We start from the raw sequence: 5,582 nt of genomic DNA, 5'->3' as shown, positions 1-5,582 counted from the left end.
AGAAAGAAAGAAAGAAAGAAAGAAAGAAAGAAAGAAAGAAAGAAAGAAAGAAAGAAAGAAAGAAAGAAAGAAAGAAAGAAGAAAGAAAGAAAGAAAAAGAAAGGGTAAGAAGGAAGGAAGGAAGGAAGGAAGGAAGGAAGGAAGGAAGGAAGGAAGGAAGGAAGGAAACAGGGGGACCAAGCACATAATTTCAGATTTCAATCAATGAAAAACATTTTAAAAGAGGGCACAAAAGAGAAAAAAGGAAGATCTTTATATATATAACGAGGTTGATATATACAGGTTGGAGTGTGTGTGTGTATTAAAATATTTATATATGTGTGTGTGTGTGTGTGTGTGTGTGTATATATATGTGTATATAGCTTGGGTAGAAGCTTTTAATTAAGCTGACTTTTAACCAGAGAGCTCTTTAAAAAATTCTTTTAAATTTCCTAATATCATATTTTAGTCAAGACCAACAGCTTGTATTTCTGGCTCTTGAATTTTTTAACCAAAAGTACCTCCCAGGTGAAACTAATAAGCCTTAACCAAAGTTATGACTTAACCAAAGACACAGGAGGCATTTCCAGAGAGATGAATGGGTACACCAAAAAGTCAAAAGTCACACAAATATCAAACCAAAAGAACCGGTTCCCTGACAGGAAATCAAACCCATGCCATGTAGTCTGGCAACTACCAGACTACAAGGTGGGAACAGCCTTCATTGTTAATCCCACAGACAATCTAAAGCAGGGAGTTTGAGCTTACAAATAATTTTAACTTAGTTTTAGGTCAGATTAGTGCTTTTTAATTTGGTCAAGGTAATTTTTAAGGCTAGCCATGTCATTATTGTGTCTTTTCTAAAAATTTGATTTTTCTATCAATTATTTAGAATAAGAGATCTCTAAAATCATTGTGTTTTTGGTTGTTGTTGTTTTTTAAGAATTTAGGAGTCTAATTTAAAGGATCCGTCTTCTAGCCATTGACAAAATTTTGAAAAGTGTACTTATTCTAATAGTGACTCAATCCAAAAACCTCTTCATGTAAAGCCCAGAATGTAATTTTAATTCCAGTCCCTCCCTCCCCACCCACCACCCTGCTAAATGCTCCCAGAAATAGGTGAAGATAGCAAAAAAAAAACTCTCGTTGCCACAGGTAGTTAAGGATGGTGTTTGCCTCTGGTAACCCAAAAGTTTGTGGGGGCCTGCCAGTCACAGACCCACTGATCTGTGATGCTGGGTAGGCCTTCTTGGGGTTGGACTTTCCCAGCACTATCCAAGCACCAAGGGTTGAGATGACAAAAGCTCTTATGGATGGGACTCCTTGGGACAAATCCTCCCGAGAACTTGACACATTCAGAACAACAACAAAAACAAAAAATCCTCAGGTTCCCAGTCATTTTCAGACTGACCACCTGATAGACCTGAAAAGTATCCCCACTGGATGATGAAGACCAAGAGAGAGTGATCCTAAGGGAGGAGACCACCCCTCATATTGTCTTATGCCCCATTTCTGCCTCCAAAGAAAGAAGAAGTAAAAACTAAAAGGCAGAAATGAAATCCACAAGCAGACAGCCCGGTGCCACACCCTGGGTCTGGTAGTTAAAGATCCACCCCGACCTAATTGGTTATTTGCATAAGAAAAGTACTGTGAAGATCCCTGTCCTGTTCTGTTCCAGTCTAATTACTGGTGCATGCAGCCCCCAGTCATGTACCCTCTGCTAGCTCAATTGATTATGGCCCTCTCACACAGACACTGTTAGAGTTGTGAGCCCTTAAAAGGGACAGGGATTGCTCACTCGGGGAGCTCGGTTGTTGGAGATGTGAGTCTTGCTGAACCTCCCAGCCAAACAAAGCCCTTCCTTCTTTAACTCGGTGTCGAAGGGGTTTTGTCTGTGGCTTGTCATGCTACAATCCCACTTGGTCACAAATGAAACTCACAAAAACATGAAACAAAGCAAGACAGAACTGTATTCACTGTCCTTCTTTATGAACAACACAGAAAGACAAAGACAGAACAACAACAAAAAAACTTTCTTGGAGGAAAGGACCCAAACAATGTGAATATTCATACTACAAATTACCAAAAAGTACACCAGAGTTGCTACATCAAGACTAGTAGCACACTAGTAGCACACAAATTCTTTTCTTCATAATAAAAATTTTATAGAGGAAACAATGAATTTTACTATCCACTCAACCAGATTTCAGAGAGAGAGGGGATGGGAACCTGGCTAAAAGTTTTCACCCTTACCCTGGCTGACCAGGTCCTGGGTTTCCTTCACTGTGGCTTCCAGAAGAGTGGGGCTTTGATCATCCTACTCACTGTGTCAGACTGTACCAAGGGGGAAGTTCCCCTTGGCCCTCTAAAGTTTCACTGAAAAATTAAGTCAAAAAAGGCAGATTAATTGGAGAAAAGGCATACAAATTCAGCTGATCATAGTTTTATTTGACCCTGAAGCCTTGAGAAGGAAGATCCACTCCTCCAAAGGGGTGCGGAGGTTTATTTACCATCTTGAGGTTACAGAAAGAATGTGGGATCAGAATATGGCCAAACACAGGATGTGGTGGTAAGTCAAGTTTCAGTAACAAGACAGGAGAGACACAAGAGGAGATTTGGCTAGCAAAAGTTGTCTTGTTAGGTAGATGAATGAAGGGGTGGCCTGCTCCTCCACACCTGTGGGTGCTTCTTGCTAGGTGAAACGAGAGACTTGAGAAAAGAAATAAAGACACAGAGACAAAGTATAGAGAAAGAAAAGCGGGGCCCCAGGGGACCAGTGCTGTGCTTACAGAGGACCCACACTGGCACCGGTCTCTGAGTTCCCTCGGTATTTATTGCCAAAAAAGATAAGGGAGTAAATCAGCAGTAAGACATACAGATACACGGAGCTGTTGCATTTTCCCAGGGACGGGCAGGAGACAGATGTTTTTCTTTTACTGAGATTTAAGGGAATGGTACTGACCTTCAACCACAAGCAGGCTTAGAGCATTTGCCTAACAAAGCACATTCCTTACAGCCCAAAATCCTTTCAACTTTAATTAACACAGCGATGTTTCTAGCAAGGACAAGATTGGGGGTAGAGTCACAGATTAACAGCATCTCAAATACAGAGCCAAATGGAGTTTCTTAAACTTACTTCTATCTATAATAACACAGTAACAGGCTGACCTCTCTTTTCCCCACAGATGAAACCTCAGAAAGAATAGAAAATACATGTTTCTCTGAAGATCTTTAAAGGTGTCAGACTCAGTTCATCTATCCTAGATCCAGACAAGGGAAGGCCTGACTGTGTTAATGCAGACTTTCTATGGATGCAAATTTCTCCTGCAAAAGACAGTTTTTTGGGGCGACTTCTGTTTGCTAGTCCTCTGACAGCTATCTCAAAATAAGTCAAAAATATATTTGAAGGTAAAATATTTTGATTTCTCAAATATCACAGTAGCAAGAATTCTTAACAATATTTAAAATATTCTCCTTGGCAAATATATGATATATGCCAAAATTAACAAGCATCTCGTGGTATGGGAGAGTATAGGGCTAGAATGAGGCTATTTGGATGAGTAAACTGTTTAATGTTCTCAGGCTGACAGAGTCCAACATTTATTTTTTTAATGATGGCAGCCTTGGCAATGAATTCAGAATATGGCAAAACCTGCCTCTCGCTGGACAGTGCTTCACTGTACATGTATCACATGTAGTCCCTGTTTCTCCCTCTTTTTCTTCACTTGCATGGTTGACTTCTCTCCTTTCTGGTTGATAATTGTTTTGCTTAGTGATATTCAGGGCCATAACATATTATTCACAATTTTGAAGTTCGCAAAGCTGTAAATACTCAATGTAGTGTAAACCAAAAATAAAATTCTAAGCCCTGCCACTTGACTGCTGAATCCCTCCTCTCAGCAAAGGCATTCCAAACAAACCTTAAAAAATAACTGGCCATGACAAGAAGTGAGTGTCAAACATGTCTCATTTTACTTTTCTCCTTTTATTAGTCCGTTCTCATGCTGCTAATAAAGACATATCTGAGACTGGATAATTTATAAAAGAAAGAGGTTTAATTGACTCACAGTTCAGCATGGCTGGGGAGGATTCAGGAAACTTAAAATCATTGTGGAAGGGGAAGCAAATACAGCCTTCTTCACATGGCAGCAGGCAGGAAAAGTGCTGAGCAAAAGGGGGAAAACTCCTTATAAAACTATCAGATCTTGTGAGAACTCACTCACCATCACAAGGACAGTAGCATGGGGGTAACCACCCCCATGATTCAATTACCTCCTAACAGGTCCCTCCCATGACACTTGGAGATTATGGAAACTACAATTCAAGATGAGATGTGGGTGGCGACACAGCCAAACCATATCACTCCCTTTGGAATTCATGCACAACTGACCACCATTAACATTAAAACAGAGATCTTAAAACTAACAAAACAGACTCTTTATAGCAATAAGACACCAACATAACAGATAATAGGCCCTGAAAGAAATCAAATAATTTTACCCCAAAGTACATTTCTTTGACATATTTTGAAATGGCCCTGCAAAGCTGTCTCTTGTGAGGAAAATCCGCATTTTGTAGAAAATTCTTCTCCCTTTCCAAGTCTTTTCCCTTATTCAGGAGTAGTTAATTCAGGAGAGAATTAACTACGAGTCTGGCACCTTTTTCAGTCTGATAAGGAACATTTACAATCTATTCTATTAATATCTGAAGCCTGCTACTTAGAGGCTTCAGCTGCATAATAAGAACCTTGGTTTCCACAATCCCATATCTTAACTCAGACACTCCTTTCTACTGATTCTAGGTCTTTAGATAATAACTCTTTTAACCAATTGCCAATCATAAAATCCTCAAATCCACCTATGACCTGAAAATTTCCACTTCAAGTTGTCCTGCCTTTCTGTATAAAACCAGTATATACCTTACATGTATTGATGGATGTCTTATGTCTCCCTAAAATATATAAAATCAAGCCATAGACTGACTACCCTGGGCACATGTTCTTAGGACCTCCTGTGACTGTGCCTTGGGCCATGGTCACTGATATTTGGCTCAGAATAAATCCCTTCAAAGACTACACAGAGTTTGACTCTTTTAGTCAACAGTTTTCATAAATTGAGAGCAACTCTGACATGAAAGAATGTGAAGCTATACTATTTATTTATCCTGCTTAGTGAGGGATTCATACTTTCATTGCACAAACATTGATGATTTTCATAAAATTATGCTGAGGGTGTTACATAACATATGGTGTATTTATTGTTTAAAAAAAAAAAAAAAAACAAAAACAACTGTCTAAATTCCAAAGCAAGTCTGGCCCCAAGGGCTTCAGATTTGTTATAACTCAATCTTTCAAGCTTGGAAACTATTCTATCTCTTTAAAATGTCTTTGCACTTCTCTGCCTTGAGCCTTTATGTGTCAGTGTTAAGGGATGAGATGATTCTCTCAGATAATCATTTTGCTTCCCTTGTTTGCAAGTTAGAGGTAACTCCTCATTGCAACCCTATAAATCGTAAATTACAGGTAAGTTGTAGATTTGTGTAAAAGCGGAAGTGGGATGTTAGTAAGGAGAACAAACAAAAGGAGGAAAGTTTTCACGGGGTAG

Source organism: Colobus angolensis, unplaced genomic scaffold, assembly GCF_000951035.1.
Source record: "Colobus angolensis palliatus isolate OR3802 unplaced genomic scaffold, Cang.pa_1.0 Scaffold302, whole genome shotgun sequence".
Classification (NCBI taxonomy): Eukaryota; Metazoa; Chordata; class Mammalia; order Primates; family Cercopithecidae; genus Colobus; species Colobus angolensis.
The sequence above is the reverse complement of the archived record's forward strand: the minus strand, read 5'-3'. Positions refer to the sequence as shown.